Source organism: Melanerpes formicivorus, unplaced genomic scaffold, assembly GCF_026170545.1.
Source record: "Melanerpes formicivorus ecotype bairdi unplaced genomic scaffold, bMelFor1.0.p_v2 SCAF_93, whole genome shotgun sequence".
Lineage (NCBI taxonomy): Eukaryota > Metazoa > Chordata > Aves > Piciformes > Picidae > Melanerpes > Melanerpes formicivorus.
The window spans coordinates 814,501-834,508 of NW_027142445.1; the positions used below are offsets into that span (position 1 = coordinate 814,501).

Consider the following 20,008-nt stretch of genomic DNA (forward strand, 5'->3'; position numbering starts at 1 on the left):
TCAGGTTAATTGCTGTCTGCAGGATCTTTGAGGATGAAGCTCCACAGCCAAGTGCTGTTTTCAGGAATGCAGGGAAGGATCCAACTCTCTCACATGCACAGGAAGGGGCAGGCTGCTCTCAGGTAAATTCCCTCCCAGGCTTGCTCCTGGTCTTGGAGTTCCTGTGACTCATGCAGTGTCTGCACAGCACCTGGGACATGTCACAGCCAGACACCCCCCTGCCAGCACCAGCAGCTGCTGGGCTGCACATCCAGGGGCAAGAAAGCTCAACAACCTTCATCACAGCAAGAAACTGCCTGGAGGCACCATCCCCCCTGCTACCAGAGTGTGAGCACCTGATCCTTGGACTCACAGAATGGTTGGAATGGAAGGGACCTCAAAGCTCACCCAGCTCCAGCCCCCTGCCATGGGCAGGGACACCTCCCACCAGCACAGGCTGCTCAGGGCCTCAGCCAGCCTGGCCCTCAACACCTCCAGGCAGGAGGCAGCCACAGCCTCCCTGGGCAGCCTGTGCCAGGCTCTCCCCTCCCTCACTGCCAACAATTTCTTCCTCCTCTCCAGTCTCAGTCTCTCCTCTCTCCCAGCTCAAAGCCATTGTCCCTCCTCCTGGCACTCCCAGCCCCTGTCCAGAGCCTTTCCCCCCCTCACAAAAGCTGGGGAGGGACTCTTTACAAGGGCAAAGCCAATGGGAAGGGGACACTTGGGTGACACTTGCAATGCAGCTGCAGGTGTGTGAGCTGAGCAGGGCAGTGGCACTGGGCTGCTTTTGGCAGGCAGAGTGAGCACAGAGGATTGCTGCTGGACAGAGCAGCAGGAACAGTGCCCTGCTCGGAGCCTCTCCTAAGCCTCACTGCTAGCACAGCCTGAGTGGGGAGAGCAGCACCACAGAGCTGGGATCCTGTTCTCAGGCCACCAGGGCTGTGTGTGATGGCAACACCACCAGGACAGCACAGACCAGCAGACATGGCCTGGAGAGCCCTAGAGCAGCATCCAGAGCCTGACATGACACAGGCCACCCAGCACCCTGCAGGGACTCCCACAGCAGCACTCAGCACCTTGGCTCATCCCTGCTAGAGCACTTTTGGCTGCAGCTGCTAAACCTCCTCAGGCACACAGGGATGCTGAGGTAGGTTGTCTGTGTTTCAGCACAAAAGCTCCAGCTGCAGTACTGGCTTTGGTGTCCTGCAAAGGTGGGGTTGGAAAGAATCTCCAGAGATCACCCAGTGCAGTCCCCCTGGCACAGTACAGGATCACAGGGTGCTAAGGGCTGGAAAGGATCTCCAGAGATCACCCAGTGCAGTCCCCCTGGCACAGCACAGGATCACAGGGTGCTAAGGGCTGGAAAGAATCTCCAGAGATCACCCAGTGCAGGCCCCCTGGCACAGCACAGGATCACAGGGTGCTAAGGGCTGGAAAGGATCTCCAGAGATCACCCAGTGCAGTCCCCCTGGCACAGCAGGGTCACTCACAGCAGACCACACAAGATGGTGCCCAGAAGGGTTTTGAAAGCTTCCAGAGGAGATTCCACAACCTCTCTGGGCAGCCTGCTCCCAGGCTCCAGCACCTCAAAGGAGAGGAGTTTCTCCTTAAGTGCCAGTGGCCCCTCCTGTGTTCCAGTTTGTGCCTGTTCCCCCTTGTCCTGTCACTGGGCACCACTGAAAAGAGCCAGCCCCATCCTCTTGACCTTTAGCTACTCATCAGCATGGAGAAGATCCCCTCTCAGGCTGCTCTTCTCCAGGTTCAACAGCCCCAGCCTCTCCTCAGAGATGCTGCAGTCCCCTCAGCATCTTCATGCCCCTCTGGTGGGCTTTCTCTAGTAGCTGCCTGCCTCTCCTGAACTGAAGAACCCAAAACTGGACACAGTGGTCCAGGTGTGGCCTCCAGAAGCTAGCTAGAGGCTGGGAACAAGAAAGGAGAAACATCCTAGGAATGAAGAAACTGTCTCCATAGAGAAACCTCCACTCCTCCCCCTGGCCTCCCCCCAGCTGCTGCTGCCTTTGAACCCCTGCAGTGGCTGCAGCTGTGAGCAGGGCAAGACAGAGGGCAGCCTGCATGGTGAGCAGGGCTGGCAGCAAGCACACAGAGTGCTCCTGCTCCCAGCCCTCCCCAGCACTGCTGTGCCAGCTGCCACCTTGACATGCAACCCATGCTGTGCTTCAGGTGGAGCACCTCCTGCCCCCTGCCCAGGCTGGGAGACTGATCTGCTGTAATGTCACAAAGCCACCAAACCCCAAAGCCCTTGTGCAGGACATTTGCCAAGGAGGGGTTAAGAGACCCCCAGAAGCCCAAAGCTCCTGAGAGGTGCAAGCCTCTCCTGGGGGTGCAGAGGTGATGCTCAGCTGACTTGCTTTGATTCAGTGACAGCTGAGAAACTCCCTGAAGTTGTACAAGCAGCAGGGTTGCTGCTGTCTTCCTCCAGGCACAGGAGCTGAGGTGAGAGCTTGGCTGAAACCCTCTCTGCACAGCAATGTTCAGAAGCTGCCCTCTGCTGCCCACCCTGGCCCCAAGGCCCAGGGCTGGAGGCACCTGTGCTGGTTTGACATCTGTGCACATACAGCCTTTAGAGACAGAAAAGATTCCCTCAAACACTGCCATTTTGAGAAGTCCTGAATTCCACTCCACACCTCTTCAGACCACAAATTGCACTGGGCTGGAAGGGAGCCTCCAAGGGCATCTTGTCCAACCCCTGCAGTCACAGGGACACCTCCAGGCTGTCCAGGGACACATCCAGGCTGACCTTGAATGGCTGCAGGGATGGAGCCTCAGCCCCCTCCCTGGGCAGCCTGTGCCAGTGTCTCCCCAGCCTCCCTGTGCAGAACTTCCTCCTGGTGTCCAACCTGACCCTGCTCTGCTCCAGTTCCAAACCACACCCCCTGGTCCTTTGCCCACAGCCCCTTCTGAGCAGTCCCTCCCCAGCCTGCCTGCAGCTTCTTTCAGATCCTGAAGTGTAGCTGGAAGTGCTACCAGATCTGCACAACTCCACTCTAGCATGGGACAACAGGAGGTCCTCCAACACCTTCCCTGCCCCTGCTCAGAGCAGAAGGCTCTTCTAACTCCTTACTGTCAACTGCATTACCTATGAAGAGTTTTAAATCAATCCCTGCTCGCTTCCCTGATGCCCTGGAGATAAGCCACTCACCAAATCTTTACAACAGGAGACAAAAGAAGGTTAAAATTACAGCCAGGAGAGAAACCAAACCCCAAGCATGTTAAAATGCAAGCTCCCAGAGAGCTGAGGAGCAGAAGAGCCCTTGCCATGTGTTCTGAGCAGGGAGCTATCTCCCAGTGCCAGACACAGGGGTCACAATGAATGCCAGCTATAAATTTAACTACCAGGGAGCAGGGGACAAAGGCAAACCTGAATGACAGAACCATTCTAGATCAAAGAGTCAGACTGGAGGCCCCAGCTCCAGGAAACCCAACTGGTGTTAAAGGAAAACAAACCACAAGAGCCTCCACTACACCAAAGCCAGGGCTGATTTGTTTGGGGTTTCACAGCAAGGTGTGTTACAAGCCCCAGAGAGGCACAGAGTTATCTCTCCCTAGGAACAAAACCCTGCATCCATCTGGGGACACAAGGAAAAGGGCAGGAACAACCTTCCAAAGGAATGACAGCTTCACCCTCCACATCCCAGGGCATCTGTGGCTGCACTCGCAGCAGGTTCTGTGTGCCCACAACTGGGAGTCAGACTGGCTCAGCCCCTCCTCCCTCTCTCACTTCAATCACCCTTTTGGGGGTTATTTCTAAGATTTTCTCCCTCAAAACCGTCGATGAGGACGGGCTGCCCCAGCCTGTGCTGAGGAGCAGGCTGCCTGTTGATAAAATCAGTGCATCCAAACACATGGCTCTGATGTCATCCTGCTCCGGAGCAACTTAAAATACCCAGCGCTGGCTGAGCTGCTGCAGTACCTGAGCCATGCAGAGCACCTGCCCTCACCCCCCGGCAGCCAACGTGACCTCGGACTCCAGCCGGGCAAGCAGGAGCTGCCCAGCGGTGCCCAGCGAGCAGCAGGGCGACCGCAGCGCTGCCCCAGGCTGCTCCTCTGCCGGGGGCAAGAGCCATGTGTGCGGCACAGCAGGGACAGCTCCGGCTGCCTGCAGCCATAAAGGGACAAATTCCTGCCCAGCTGACAGGGAAAAACCCAAACCAAACAATGCAGCTCTTCTCCATCTCCAAAATCTGATTAGTTATTACTGGCAGACAAGGGAGGAATTGTTTGATTAGCTGCGAGGGGAAAAGGCTACAACCGCCACAGAAGGCAGAAAACACAATTATGTCCCCAGCGACCCCCTGCCATCCCCGTGCGTTCCGTAAATATCCCTCCTGCGCTGCCATCCCTTCCCCTTTAAAGGGGGCACGGGAAGGTAACGTGCAGAACCGCAACTGGCAAATGTCTCGCACGGCAGCAGCACAGGGCCGGGCGGCCGGGGCCGGACGGACAGACGCCGCCGCCGCCGCCGCCGCCTCGCCTCGCCCCTTCCCTCGGCATCCTCCGCTCCCCCCTGTCGCATCACGACCGCCACATCCATCTGTCCTTCTGCAGCAGGCGGTGCGAGGCCGGCACTGACCGCAGGCACACACACAGACACACACAAAGAGGCGCCTCGCCCCGGGTACTCACAGGGGTGCCAGGCTGCCAGCTGATGCTGCTCCATTTGCTCCTTTTAAAAGATGGAAGGGGAAAAGGAAAAAGGGAAAAAGGCCGAAGGAAGTGTTGCAAAATAAAAGGAAATTCCACCCCCACAGCCCCGCAGCCTGCTGCAAAGGAGCCGAGCGCCGCTGACGTCACGGATTCATGAATGGATGGAGCGGGGCCGCTCCGAGCCCCGGCGGCCGCCGGCGGGGGGCAGCCAATCCGCGCGGGCAGCGCCGCCCGGGCACCGCCGGCCCCGGCCCCGGCCCCGGCCCGCCCCGGGACTCGCCGCCGAGGGCGGGGGGAGAGGACGCCGAGGACAATCTGCCGGGAAGCGAAGCGAAGCCGCTGGGTAAGATGGCACCGGAGCTGCCATTGCGGAGAGCGGCGGCCGAGGGCATCCTCCGGCGCCTGCCAGGCCCCGCTCGGCGAGCGCTGCCCTGGGCGCAGCGCCGTGCCCGCAGCGCCGCGCCCGCAGCTCCCTGCCCGCAGCGTGTCAGATCACAGCCAGCTGCTCTGCCCGGCGCGGGGCGCTGCCCATCGCAGCAGCGCAGCCCCTGGCTGCCGTTATCGCAGTGGCTGAAGGCGAGCACGGCCTGAAGGAGGGAGAACAATGGGAGGCTTGTGTGTGACTGCTGCTGCACCGGCCCCGACAGAGCCAAAACACAGCACTCACACCGCCGGGCACTCAGCTGCACACCGCTGCCCGCGGCGGGCGCAGCTGCTCCCCAGGGCGGGCACAGAGCCGGGCACCGCACGGCCGCTGCTGGGCACCACCTCCAGCCACGACACAGCAGCCACTGCAGGCGCAGCTCCACACCGACAGGCACCTCCTGTGGCAAGCACACGGGGGGCATTTCATGGAGTCCTGGAAGCACAGCAGGGCAAGGGCTGGAAGGGACCCCCGGAGATCATCCAGCCCAACCCCCTGCCAGAGCAGGGCACACAGAACACATCCAGGGGGGGTTGCAAATGCTCCAGAGCAGGAGACTCCACAACCTCTCTGGGCAGCCTGCTCCAGTCTTCCAGCAGCCTCACACCAAAGAAGTTTCTCCTCATGCTGAGGTGGCACCTCCTGGGCTCCAGCTTGTCCCTCTTGGTCCTTGTCCTGTCCCTGGGCACTACCAACCAGAGCCTGGCCCCTTCCTCCTGACATTAACTCCTCAGATATTTTCTAGGTCAGAAACATCAGAGCAGCTCAAAAATCATCAGTGAGCCATGCTGAGATGTTTAGGTCTCAGAAAGGAAGGCAGAGAGCTGACCATGGCTGCCACCTCTCTGTCCTGAAGTGTTAGGAGAAGGCATCCCAGCACCTCAAGAACAGGAACTGCTGAGGCTAAGGAGGCTCCAAACACTGCCCCTGCAGACTTTCACTTTCATATAACCACAGCATTATTTGAGTTAGAGAAGCCCTCTGAGCTCATCCAGTCCAACCTTCAACCCAACCCCACCATGGCCACCAAATCCTGGCCCCAAGTGCCATGGCCACAGGTTTCTGGAACCCCTTCAGGCATGGGGACTCCACCACCTCCCTGAACAGCCTGTGCCAGTCCCTGACCACTCTGGCACCAAAGAAATTTGTCCTCATCTCCAACCTAAGCCTCCCCTGGCACAATTTCAGGACATTGCCTCTCCTTCTATCACCTCAGACTGGGGAGCAGAGCCCAACCCCCACCTGGCTCCAGCCTCCTCTCAGGGAGCTGCAGAGAGCAATGAGGTCTCCCTCAGCCTCCTCTGCTCCAGGCTGAACACCCCCAGCTCCCTCAGCTGCTCCTCCCCAGCCCTGTTCTCCAGACCCTTCCCCAGCTCTGTTGCCCTTCTCTGGACCTGCTCCAGCTCCTCAATGTCCTTCTTAGAGTGATGGCCTCAAAATGACCCCTGAAGGAACATGGGCCCGCTCCTGGGACACCAGGAAAGCAAACACTGCTAAGAGGCTGGAGTCCATCTCCCGGCTGCTACACTGGCAGCAGATGCAGCAAGGAACCTGCCCAGCCTGGCAGCCCCTGGCCAGCTGCAGGGTGCACAGACACCACCCCTGTGTCAGGGGAAGCTGCTCACTGAGGTGTCCCTCCTCAGGGCAACTCTGCCACCTGAACCAGCATGGACTCAGGGCACATCCCCAAAAAATGGCCTGCACAGGTGGGGGAAGCTTTGGCAGGGAGAGACTGATGAAGCTGAAGAAGTGATTAAAAAATGCAGCACAATTCCCCAAGGTCACATTTTCTTCAGAGGGAAAAAATCCACCTGCACAAATATAGAAAGCATTGCTGAGCAGCTGGGCTGCAGATAAGGATTTAGGAGAGAGGAGATCACAGACTGAGCTCTAATTATAAACATCAAAACCAAGGCAACTTCCACCCATTGACAAGAGCAGGAGGCCTGGGCTGCTCAGCCTTGACAAAGTTCATTTCTGAGTCAGGACAGAGAGAAATCCCCCAAAGACAAGACAGGCCCTCACTGAGGTAAGCTAGCTCAGGAGGGAAATGGCTTTGAGCTGGGAGGGGGCAGATTGAGCCTGGAGATGAAGAAACTCTTCAGAGTGAGGGTGGGGAGAGGCTGGCACAGGCTGCCCAGGGAGGCTGTGGCTGCCTCCTGCCTGGAGGTGCTCAGGGCCAGGCTGGCTGAGGCCCTGAGCAGCCTGTGCTGGTGGGAGGTGTCCCTGCCCATGGCAGGGGGCTGGAGCTGGATGAGCTTTGAGGTCCCTTCCAACCCAACCCATGCTGTGATTCTACAAAGCTCTGAAGTGTCTGAGGCTGCTCAGTGTGCACAGAGCACACAGCCGAGGGAGGTGCAGGACACTGCCATGAAATACAGGAACTGTCCCTGCTGAGCAGAAGCCTCCACAGCCTGGGGAGCAGCAAATGCAACAGACTCAAACTGCAACCAGAACTGCAACTGCAACCAGAACAATTTACTTAGGCCATGAGAAGAGCTTTTCTAAATGCAGCAGTCCAAGGTCATGTTGTGTCCTGTGTCACAGAGCCACAGCCAGGCAGGGGCTGGAGGGGACCTCAGACATCATCCAGTCCAAGCCCCCTGCCAGAGCAGGGCACACAGAACACATCCAGGTGGGCCTTGAAAGTCTGCATAGTCAGAGACTCCACAGCCTCCCTGGGCAGCCTGGGCCAGAGCCTCAGCTCCCTCCTGCTGAACAACTTCTTCCTCAGCTCCACTCTAACCCTGCTCTGCCTCAGCTCCAAACCATTTCCCCTTGGCCTGGCTCAGACCCCCTCAGCAAAAGTCTCTCTGCAGCCTTCCTGCAGGATCCCTTCAGGTCCTGGCAGGCAGCTCTGAGGTGCCCCTGGAGCCTTCTCCTCTGCAGGCTGCACAGCCCCAGCTCCCTCAGCCTGTGCTCCCAGCAGAGCTGCTCCAGCCCTGGGATCACCTCTGTGGCCCCCTCCTGGACTCCCTGCAGCAGCTCTGTGTCCTTCTCATTCCTCCAAGCTGAGTGGATCAGCTTGGTGCAAATATTCTCAAGAGAAATCAACCTGCTCAGTGCCTTCAGCCCAGACTCCCAGCAGCCAGGAAGCTATCAGCAGCTTTTGCTTCACAGCCTACTGCTTTCTGGTGTCTGTCCCAGGAGGTTGCAGAATGCAGACCCGAGCAGAGTCATCCTGCTGAGGCATCTCGACCCAGGACTTCTCACTGCCCCAGGAGTTATGGCAGCACTCCCAGGAGGTACAGCCATGACTAACAGATGTGGGGCACAGAGTGCTCCATACAGACAGGGGAAGAACAGGACACCTGAAGACCAAAGGCCATCTGAAAGCTCCTAACCCCATGTTTTAGAGGGTGCCCAAAGGTGTCCTTGCACAGCTGGCCACCCCTCAGAGAGGGAAACTGCCAGCAGTCAGCAGAAGCAGCCTGTGCCAGGCTGAGTCCTCTGCACTCGGAGACCTTTGCCTCAGCTCCCTGAAGCTTTCTAGGAGTGTGATCTAGAAAGCTGCCAGTCAGGGAGAGAGATCAGGTCACTCAGACTAGGCAGAGGAAGGGTTTACATCCACCCCCTGCTAGCTGTGCCTGCCTCCCAGGCTTCCCTTTTAGCCCTCACTGCTCCAATTGCAGGAAGCTCTGCCCAGTGCTGCCTGTTCCCCAGGGAGGTTTCTCCTCACCTCTGAAGGCTGCCTGCAGCTCACTGCTGCCTTTGTCTCCCTGCACAAGCTGCAGGCTCCTGGCTGCCTGCTGCATCTCTCACTCCTCCTCTGCCCAGCTCAGCCTCCCAAAGGCTCTCTCCTAGAGCTGAACCTGGCTGCTGCCAGAAAGCAGCCACCTCCACCACGATGTCACTGCAAAGGCAGGCAGCAGAGCTGTGAGCAGAAGCACAAAGCACACAAATGCTGCCTGCCGCAGCAGTGCCAGGCCACAGCTTAATGGGCCCCCTGCCCCCTAGCAGCAGGGTGGGAGCCTGGACAGCCAGCCCTGCTCACAGCAGCTGGTCGAAGGGATGGCAAAGAACCATGGACCTCGAGCAGGAAGATACCTCTGAGGTCACCAAGTCCAACTCACCCAGAGCTCAGAACCCCCACTGCCCCTGCAGCACCTCCCTCAGCACCACGGCCAGGGCTGGGGACTCCACCACCTCCCTGGGCTGCCTGGGACTGCCTGAGAGCCCTTGCTGGGAAGAAACTGCTCCCAGCACCCAACCTGTCTCTGAGGCAGGACACAAGAGGGGCACAAGCCCTGCACTGCCTGTGGCAACAGCTTCCAGCCTCAGCTCAGCAGCAGCTGAGCCAAAGCCAAGCACCTGTGCAGAGCAAAGTCTGACACTGCTTGAGGCACTGACACTGGGGAAGGAGAAGCAGCTGCTGGGGAACAAGGAGCTGAGCTCTGGAGCTCTGGGATTCACAGAATGGTTTGGCTGCTGGTGGGGTCTCAGCAGAGCAGAGAGGCAGAATCCCCTCCCTCAACTCTGTTCTTCCATGACTGAACCTAGAACCTGCTCACATTTCAAAAGGAACTCTCTGGTTCTTCTGCTCCACTCACAGCAGCCTGGATTCCTGTCAGGCCATCTGCACTCTGCAGCCCATGGCAGAGAGCAAGAACCCAACTAATGTAGCATAGAATGTGTGGGGCTGGAACCCCCCTGCAGTCAGCAGGGACATCTGCAAGCAAGGCCCCAGACCACCTGAGCTGTTGTGGCTTCAGACCTGCTCCACAACTGCCTGCACTTCTGGGCACAGGAAGCACTTCTGGAGGAGCATCCAGTCCAGAGAGCTTTGGGAGGACCTTGGAATGTCAGAAAGCCAAGGATGGGACACAGAAGACCACCAACCACCCACCAGATCAGCTGGCTCCTAACTGTTTTACAAGCAGGCCCTGGCTGTCACTTTTGGAAGGAACATCTGCAGGCAGTAAGCATCATAAGCTAGACACATCCAAAGCCTCAGAGGCAGGGAGTGCTTTGCTGTGTCAGAGAGCTCCTGACAGCTCTGTGGTTGGAGCATCAAGAGCTGCTGGTACCTGATCATGCTCCCAGCTGCACTGACAGCCCATGTCCTCCTGGCTCGCTGCACATGTGCCTCCTCTTCCAGCCAGGCCAACCAGGCTGTGCTCTGCAGCTGCACCACCAGGAATGCTTAGGAGAGGCCAGCACTGAATTCTTCTCTCTAGAAAGAAGAGCAAGAAAACTCAGAACCAGTATTCAAGTAAATGCTCCTGCAGGCACAGAACCATTCGGGCTGGAAAACACCTGTAAGAGCATTGAGCCCAACCACAACCCAGCTACCACCACCACTGAGCTGTACCCTGCAGCACCACAGCTGGTGGGTGCAGGGCAGTGTCAGGAGGACAGAGCCAGGCTCTGCTCAGGGATGCCCAAGCACAGCACCAGGGGCACTGGGGACAAGCTGGAGCAGAGGAGGTGCCAGGGGAAGAGGAGGGAAAGCTTTGTCCCTGTGAGGGTGGCAGAGCCTGAAGCAGGCTGCCCAGAGAGGTTGTGGAGTCTCCTCTGGAGCCTTTCCAACCCCCCCTGGATGTGTTCTGTGTGCCCTGCCCTGGGTGCCCTGCTCTGCCAGGGGTTGGGCTGGATGACCTCCGGAGGTCCCTTCCAGCCCTTACCGTTCTGTGATCTGCAGCTTCTTGAACCCCTCCTGGCATAGGAGCTCCACCACCTCCCTGGGCAGCCTCTGCCAGTCCCTGACCACTCTGGCACCAAAGAAATTTGTCCTCCTCTCCATCCTAAGCCTCCCCTGGCACAATTTCAGGCCATTGCCTCTCCTTCCATCACCTGAGACTGGGGAACAGAGCCCAACCCCCACCTGGCTGCAGCCTCCTCTCAGGGAGCTGCAGAGAGCAATGAGGTCTCCCTCAGCCTCCTCTTCTCCAGGCTGAACACCCCCAGGGCCCTCAGCCTCTTCTCTGTGCCCTCCAGACCCTTCCCCAGCTTGGTTGCCCTTCTCTGGACACGTTCCAGCCCCTCAATGTCTTTCCTATCCCATGGGCCCCAGAAGTTCCCCCAGTGCTCAAGCTGGAGCACCCCATGAACACATCCTACTGCTCCTGTTCCCATGCAGCAGAACCCCCAGCACTCAGCCTGCCCTTCCAGACAGGAGCTGGGAGCAGCCTGAGAGCTGAGCAGGTCCAGAACATCCAGGCTCCATAATCCTTTCAGGAACCAGTTCTAATCTAACTGAGCAAGCAGCTCACAGCTTCCCCAGTGGAAGATGACTTCACTCAGGCTGGATTAGGCTTCAAATGAAATGTTCCCAGCTCATCTCTTCCTGATTCTTCTCATCTCCCTTTGTACCAAAACTCCAAAGATTTGGGTTCCTGATCTTAAGCAGACTTTAGGAGAAGCATAAATTCTTGCAGTGCTCCTACACACACAACTCCTAATGCCACATCTCCTGCTGTGACAAACATGCAAGCAAAGGGACAACAAACCCTGAGGCTCCCAACCCCAGCAGGCTGCATCCTCTTCCCACCCCACAGGCACCAAAACCACTGCAGAACTGAATAAGCCTTGAAAATCCTGACCAAGGAGCAGCCACAAGAAGCCCTGCACAGCCTTCTCCAGAGCAGTGTGCTCCCCCAGCTGCTCCTCACCAGACCTTTCTCCAGACCCTTCAGCAGCTCTGCTGCCCTTCTGTGGGCTCTGAGGAGGGCACAGGGGCAGGGGCACTGCCCCACTTGGGAGAATGTGAAGACAAGGAAGACAAAACTCATACAAATAGTCCAGAAATCATCTCCAGTGAACTACAGAGCCACAGAGTGGCAAAGGTTGGAAGGGACCTCCAGAGATCACCCAGCCCAAGCCCCTGCCAGAGCAGGGCACCCAGGGCAGGGCACACAGAACACATCCGGGGGGGTTGGAAAGGCTCCAGAGCAGACTCCACAACCTCTCTGGGCAGCCTGCTCCAGGCTCCAGCAGCCTCACACCAAAGAACTTTCTCCTCATGCTGAGGTGGCACCTCCTGGGCTCCAGCTTGTCCCTCTTGGTCCTTGTCCTGTCCCTGGGCACCACCAACCAGAGCCTGGCCCCTTCCTCCTGACCCCCAGCCCTCAGCTATTGATCAGATCCCTCTCAGCCTTCTCCTCTCCACACTCAACACCCCCAGGGCTCTCAGCCTCTCCTCATCACAGAGATGTTCCAGGCCCTTCATCACCCTGGCAGTCTGCCCTGGCTAACAAACAGGGGAACACAACCTAACTGCTGATTGCATTTTTTCCCCCTCTCATCACCCTGGACTCAAGGAGTTATTTCAAGCCAGCATCTCCCATCCTAACAACACAGCAGCAGGACTCTGCCTGCCTGGATCCAAGCACTCAGCCCCTGCAGATGGGTTTGGGTGAAGGAACTGAACTAACAAAACATTTCTGGCTCCAGGTGCTCCCTGCTGGTGCTGAGGGCTGAGCTGTGCTGCTGCAGGCAGCTTTGGCTTCCACGGAGCTGGAGCTCCACTGCCTGTGCCCAGCTTCAAGATGCTGGCAGCCACTAGAAGGTGGCTTTGCCCTCTCACAGCCCGAGTTCAAAACATGGGATTTTGTGTCCAATACTCACAGGGAAGGCTGCAGAGACAGTCTGGAAGTAGCAGGTGTGGCTGGTTTCATCAGGGAGCAAACTTTGTCCCCAGGCTGCTAGCTCTGCTGGGGTTAAGGCTGCTTCTGTAGCGTTCCTAGAGCCTGGAGCCTTGGGAAGTTCCTGTTCCGAGTCAGCAAGGTGGGAGGGTTTGTTGTTCTAACTGGTGGCTGATAACAGCTTATCAGCAAGTTTGCAAAGGTTAAACTCAACCCCTTGGCATGGCAGGACTGCAAAAGAAGCAGAAGTGTTGGCTTGGTGTTCCCTGTCCTGCTGTAGCAGATCCAGCTCTGGTGACCCCCAGCACAGGAAGGACCTGGAGCTGCTGGAGAGGCTCCAGAGGAGGCCATGAGGATGAGCAGAGGCTGCAGAACCTCTCCTGTGGGGACAGGCTGGGAGAGTTGGGGTTGTGCAGCCTGCAGAAGAGAAGGCTCCAGGGAGACCTCAGAGAAGCTTCCAGTAGCTGAGGGGCTCCAGGAGAGCTGGGGAGGGACTCTGGACAAGGGCTGGGAGTGCCAGGATGAGGAACAATGGCTTTGAGCTGGGAGAGGAGAGACTGAGACTGGAGAGGAGGAAGAAATTGTTGGCAGTGAGGCTGGGGAGAGACTGGCACAGGCTGCCCAGGGAGGCTGTGGCTGCCTCCTGCCTGGAGGTGTTGAGGGCGAGGCGGCTGGCTGAGGCCCTGAGCAGCCTGTGCTGGTGGGAGGTGTCCCTGCCCAGGGCAGGGGGTCAAAACTGGATGAGCTTTGAGGTCCCTTCCATCCCAACCCATTCTATAGATCTCTGAACCTGCAGCACAGGCCAGCAAAGGAAGTTCAACCAGAAGTCACCTCCCAAGAGCCTATCACTGAAAATGCCTTTGGAAGGCAGTGAGGAAGCACCAGAAGAGCTTTCTCCCACAGGAGGAGCCAGGAGGTTGTGCTGCCTGCTGCCCTCCCTGGTGCCCAGGGAGGTGGTGGAGTCCCCATCCCTGGAGGTGTTCAAGAGGGGATTGGATGTGGCGCTTGGTGCCATGGTCTAGTCATGAGGTCTGTGGTGACAGCTTGGACTGGATGATTTTTGAGGTCTCTTCCAACCTTAGTGATGCTGTGAGACTGTGATACTGTGTGCTTTTCACACAGGATGGCAAAGTGAATGCCAACCCCTTGCCTCTGGCCCTTGCACCCCAGGCAATTCCATTGCTGTTGTGAAATTCACCCCTGGCAGCACAGCTCCATGACAGCTCACTGGGACATAGAACCCAACCCTCAGAGCAGAACCTGTTATGATTCTGGGTTATTTCTATCCCAAGCTTGCTGCTGAACCACCCAGGGCTGATGCAGCCCCAAAGCAGAATCCCCCTGAGTCCCAGGCTGGTCACCAATCCATCCTGGCTGGGGCTGGGCACCAGCAGCTGCTGCTTCTCTCAGGTACAGCCCATGCTGAGCACTGCTGTCACCTAAGGCTGCCTGCTGCCCTGTCCCCTGCCACGCTCCCAAAGCCTTCTGGCACCAGCAGCAGTAACAACCACAGCTCAGTCTAAGCCCTCTCCTTTTGATTCCAGCAGCAGCACTGCACGCCCCCCATGCACTCCTCAGGTGTGTGGCGAAGGCTGAAGGCCAAAGGAACAAGGGGCTGCCCCGTGGTGCTTGGACAGTGTGGGTGAGGTCTGCCCAGAGCAGAGAGGCAGAATTCAGCCATTCTCACAGCCAGCCTGGCTGGTTAGGACTCATTTCCTCTAGGTTCCTGCACCAGCTTGGTGCCAGCACTCTGAGGCCTTCGATGCACTCAGCGCTGCCACCTGCCCCGGGCTGCCTTCCCTCTCCCCTCTGCTGAAGAGCAGCCAGCAGTGCAGTGCTGCTGCCACCCCTCTGCTTTGGGGCTTTCAGCAGCCATGCAGCTGTCTGAAGCTGCAGGAGCTCAACCACAGCAGCAGATCAGGACAGGCTGAGCAGCTGCAACAGCCCTCAGGTCCCGCAGCAGGCTCTGACTGCTCAGAAGCAACTCTCTGTGCTGGAGTTGTCTTCCCTTCCAGCACACTCAAGAAACAGGAGGAGTGGCCAGGTTCCACTCCAGGCTTCAGGCCACAGAGCAGCCAAACCTCTGAAGGTATCTGAGTGCTCTCTGCAGAAACACAGCTCAGCCTCAGCAGGCTGTTACCTGCTCTGAGGAACAAAGATCCCCTCCCCAGTTACAGCTCCTCAGCAGAGAGTCACAGCCTGGCAGGGGCTGGAAGACACCTCCAGAAACCATCCAGCCCAAGCCCCTGCCAGAGCAGGGCAGCCAGGGCAGGGCACACAGAACACATCCAGGGGAGGTTGGAAAGGCTCCAGAGCAGACTCCACAACCTCTCTGGGCAGCCTGTTCCAGGCTCCAGCAGCCTCACACCAAAGAACTTTCTCCTCATGCTGAGGTGGCACCTCCTGGGCTCCAGCTTATCCCTGTTGGTCCTTGTCCTGTCCCTGGGCACCACCAACCAGAGCCTGGCCCCTTCCTCCTGACCCCCAGCCCTCAGCTATTGATAGGCATTGATCAGATCCCTCTCAGCCTTCTCCTCTCCAGACTGAACACCCCCAGGGCTCTCAGCCTCTCCTCATCACAGAGCTGTTCCAGTCCATCATCCTCACAGCCTCCCCTGGACTCTCTCCAGCAGTTCCCTGTCCCTTTTGAAGACCACAGAAAACAAAGGTAGGAACACCTGGGGCTAGCTCTCTGCAGGTCAGACTGGGCTGAAATCTTCCAGCTGACAGGGAATGTTTAGCTTCACTTATGCCAAGAGCTGCACCTCATAAGCTGCAGTTAAGGAAGAGAACCAAAGCAGCCACACAAAGGGAAGATGGGCTGGGAGGGAGGGGGGGCAAGGCAGGACAATTTCAGTGTGTTTCCTGCAGGAGCAGTGTCAAAGTGCAAAGTAAACAACAAATCAGCAGGCTGTAGGAGGCTGAAAGACTTGAGATGGAGCTGTGAGGAGCCTCCAGCCCATAAATGTTTAATGTGAGCAGCACAGCAGATTGGTAGTAAGCAGAGATCTGCTGCTGAGCTGCACACTGCTGCTCTCAGGCCTAAGTGACACCAAGTGAGAGCAGGAGAGTAAAGCTCCATTAGGAGAGAGCAGAGTGAGGGGGTCCTGCCTGGCACTGCAGGGGCAGCCAGCACCAAGCCCTTCCCCACTGCACAATGCAGCAGCACAGGGGGCAGTCACTGCTGGCACCTCCCTGCCCTCACTTGTGCAAGGCCTGTGACACTGTGCCCATGGCATCCTGGTGACCAAGCTGGACAAGCATGGACTCGAGGGGTGGCCACTGGCTGCTAAGAACTGGCTGGATGGCTGCACTCAGAGTGGTGTCCAAAGGGAGAGCAGTGCCAGGGGGGGCCCTCAGGGGACACCCAGCACAGCCACACACACAGTTTGCCTTGCCTGGTGCTCTGAAGACAAACCAAGAGTGAGCAGCACTCCTGCTCCACTCACAGGCTCTGGCAGGCCAAGCCCAGTTCCATCTCCAGCAGCAGCTGCATCTCACTCCTCTCCCATTCCAGCCCCTGCTGCCTCTCAGCAGAGAGTGAGAGCTGACACTTCCCTCGCCCATTTCCCCCTCTTCCTGAAGCCTTATCTCCACTGCTCTAATAGTTCCTGACTTAACTGGGCCAAGGGAAATTATTCTGGGCTTCTGTGTCCCAGCAGTTAGGTTGTTCTGCATCAACCATGCAGAGCACTGCAGAGCCAGCCTGGGGCAGCAGGCAGCCCTTCCAGCACTCCCTGGAATTCAAAGTTTAGTGGAATTGTCCCTTTCTCTTGGGCATGGCTGGAGCCACAGAGATCTGGACTGCACTTTCTTTTGGCACAGACATCCCTCAGTGTTACCACAGCCACAGAGTTCTCTTCACTCCTACACACAGATTCATAGAGCCACAGAACGGGTTGGAAAGGACCTTAAACCTCATCCAGCTCCCTGCCCCTGCCATGGGCAGGGACACCTCCCACCAGCACAGGCTGCTCAGGGCCTCAGCCAGCCTGGCCCTCAACACCTCCAGGCAGGAGGCAGCCACAGCCTCCCTGGGCAGCCTGTGCCAGGCTCTCCCCTCCCTCACTGCCAAGAATTTCTTCCTCATCTCCACTCTCAGTCTCCCCTCTCCCAGCTCCAACCCATTCCCTTTTGTCCTGGCACTCCCAGCCCTTGTCCAGAGTCCCTCCCTAGATCTCCTGAAGCCCTCCAGGTACTGGAAGGTGCTCTGAGGTCTCCCTGGAGCCTTCTCTTCTGCAGGCTGAACAGCTCCAACTGCTCTTCAGCCACTCCTCACCCAGCCTGGACCTGTGCAGGGCTGCGAGCACCCTGCTCTTGTGGAGGATGTCCCTGCTGAGTGCAGGGGGTTGGACTGGGTGACCTTTGGAGGACCCTCCCAAGCCATTCTGTGATTCCAGCAGCACAGTGAGGATTATCATGGAGACTGGGAATGGGGAAGTGACTGCTTCCAAGTCACGCTGGTGCCAGAGCTGAGATTCAGACTCTGTTATCACAAGTCCCTTCCCACCTTGCCTGCCACCTTTTAGACACTGGTGCAGATTTGCTGCCCTTGGCTGTCCCCCAAAAGCACAGACACTGAACTTTGCTGCTGAAGCCTGCCAAGGGAGCAGCCTCCTCCCCAGCTCCAGAGGCACTCAGGTCAAGGGTGCAGCACAAGGATTCCTCCTTGTCTGCTTGAGATGCTGAGGAGTTGGGTCTGTGGTTGGGAAACAAGGCTGAAAGGCAAAGGGAGAGCACTGGGGCTGCAAAGGAGCAAATGCCACACCAGAGACCAGCTCCCAAGGAGGTCTATTCTGCAGCCACAGGGATTAGCTGGCTGGCAAGGACCACCTCAGGAGATCAGTGGAGTGCCAACAGATTAGCCATGGCCATGTGCATTGCTAACTCTTTACAAAGACTCCTCCTCTCAAACCTTGGCCCTGGGGCTCCACCCCAATTAAGAGCTCACTTTTGATGTCTACCAGTACCAACTGCAGCAAAGCAGGCTAGAGCCAGCCCAGTGCTGAGTGCCCAAGGACAGGCCACATGCCTTGCAAGGGACAGCAGTCTGAGAGGCACCCAAAGCCCCTGGCTGCTGCTGGCTGCTCAGAGATAGCTGCAGCTCATTAAAGATCTACAGAAAGAGCTTTTGAAGCATGCAAACATCAATGGAATCAGCCCAGAGCTGCTCAGGCAGATAACATTTCACCACAGCAGTCCTGCAGGTCCTGGTAGCAGCATTCTGTCCTCTGGAGGCATCCCTGCAGGAGTCACCAAGCTGCTCACAGCACTGAGCTCCTCTGTCTCTGTCAGACTACCCAGGTTCTACTCTCAAGGCTCCCAGCAGCCAGGAAGTCTAGGAAAAGACACTTCCTTCCCAGCAGTCCCAGCTCACCACATCACATCCATTTGCACTGCAAATGCAGAGTCTCTCCTAGCAGGCAGAGCAGCACTGGGAGGGGATCCTGCCCCTCTGCTCTGTTCAGAGCCCACCTGCAGCACTGCCTCCAGCTCTGGGGCCCCCAGCACAGGAAGGACCTGGAGCTGCTGGAGAGGCTCCAGAGGAGGCCATGAGGATGATCAGAGGCTGCAGAACCTCCCCTGTGGGGCCAGGCTGGGAGAGCTGGGGCTGTGCAGCCTGCAGAAGAAAAGGCTCCAGGGAGACCTCAGTAGCTGAGGTCTTCTCCTCAGAGAGAAGCTCATCAGAGCTTCTCCAGTAGCTGAAGGGCTCCAGGAGAGCTGGGGAGGGACTCTGGACAAGGGCTGGGAGTGCCACAGTGACTTTGAGCTGGGAGAGGAGAGACTGAGAGTGGAGATGAGGAAGAGATTGTTGCGTGAGGGTGGGGAGAGACTGGCACAGGTTGCCCAGGGAGGCTGTGGCTGCCTCCAGCCTGGAGGTGTTGAGGGCCAGGCTGGCTGAGGCCCTGAGCAGCCTGTGCTGGTGGGAGGTGTCCCTGCCCATGGCAGGGGGTTGGAGCTGGATGCTCTTGAAGGTCTCTTCCCACTCAACCCATTCCATGAATCTATGAACTTGCTGCTGGGGTTGGAAAGAGCTCCCACGAGAGAGGCAGCAGGACTGAAAGCAACCCAGCACTTACAGGAACCCTCCTGCAGTTCCAGGTAGAGCCACACAGGCACAGCCTCTGTGCAGGTCTCTCCCTGCAGCTACTCTTCTGCAGCTATTTAAAAACAAGTGCCAGAGTCCCCTGTGAGAACAGCATTTTGCCACACAAAATGAATCACTCCTGGATGACTCTGCACAGTCCCTGCACGGTGAGCAGCTCCCCAAACCTCCAGGTTTTCACTGTAGAGTGACATCAGACTTGGCAGAGCTCCTCACTAATACTATCACCTCCATCTGAGCTGCCTGGGGGAAAGGAGGACACAGAGCCTCTCATCACACACAGCAGAAACCAGCTCAGAGTGCCTCATGCACCAAGGGACTAAGGCACTACTCCTGCTCTCAGCAGTGGCTTCAGAGAACATCTGGGCTGCAGCCAGAGCAGTGTGGGCAGCAGGGCAGGAGAGGGGATTCTGCCCCTGGGCTCTGCTCTGCTCAGACCTCACCTCTAGCACAGTGCTGGTGTCACACAGAGCCACAGAACGTTAGGGGCTGGAAGGGACCTCCAGGGATCATCCAGCCCAAGCCCCTGCCAGAGCAGGGCACCCAGGGCAGGGCACACAGAACACATCCAGGGGGGGTTGGAAAGGTTCCAGAGCAGACTCCACAACCTCTCTGGGCAGCCTGCTCCAGGCTCTGCCATCCTCATAGGGACAAAGTTTTCCCTCCTGTTCCCCGGCACCTCCTCTGCTCCAGCTTGCCCCCAGTGCCCCTGGTGCTGTCCTTGCACATCCCTGAGCAGAGCCTGGCTCCAGCCCTGCACATCTTTATCCCCAGCCATGAGGGCAGCCCTCAGGCTGCTCAGCTCCCAACTCCAAGCCCCAGCTGCCTCAGCCTGGCCTCCCAGGAGATGTTCTACTGCCTGCAGCAGCTCTGTGCCTCTGGGATGGCCTCTCTCAGGCAGTTCCCTGAGGTCCCTCTTGAGCTGAGGGGCCAGAGCTGGACACAAGATTCCAGACCAACAGAGTCAAAGTCAACCAAAAGAGTACAAACCAACACAGTCCACTGACCATGTTCTCACCAAGCAGCTGCTGGATGACCCTGCTGGCAGGTCTCTGGAGGAGAAAGGATTCTGTGACACCAAAGCTGCCATTGCCACAGTCCCCTCTGCTGGGCTCTGCCCAGCTTCTCCCCAGGGGCCTCCAGAAGCAGCCCTGACCAGCTGCAGGGAGCCCACACCTGAGTGAGCACAGCAGAGCCTTGGAGCAGGGCTCACAGCACCGAGCTGGCTCAGGAGAGGGATGCCAGTGGCCA

At 57.9% G+C, this 20,008-nt stretch overlaps 1 protein-coding gene across 3 annotated transcripts in view; it reads right to left on the minus strand.

The window, feature by feature from the left end:
• Nucleotides 1–20,008, minus strand: part of MAP3K13 (mitogen-activated protein kinase kinase kinase 13) — a 55,296-nt gene that overhangs the window by 30,239 nt on the left and 5,049 nt on the right. The window contains exons 2-3 of one of the 3 annotated variants that reach the window (XM_068165794.1): nucleotides 12,635–12,882; nucleotides 10,096–10,241 (exon numbers count right to left, since the gene is read on the minus strand). The gene's annotated coding sequence lies outside the window, so the exon portion shown is untranslated. Of the gene's footprint in view, nucleotides 1–4,623; nucleotides 4,733–10,095; nucleotides 10,242–12,634; nucleotides 12,883–20,008 lie in introns of those variants that run through there. The other 2 variants (XM_068165795.1, XM_068165796.1) reach the window with 2 other exon arrangements.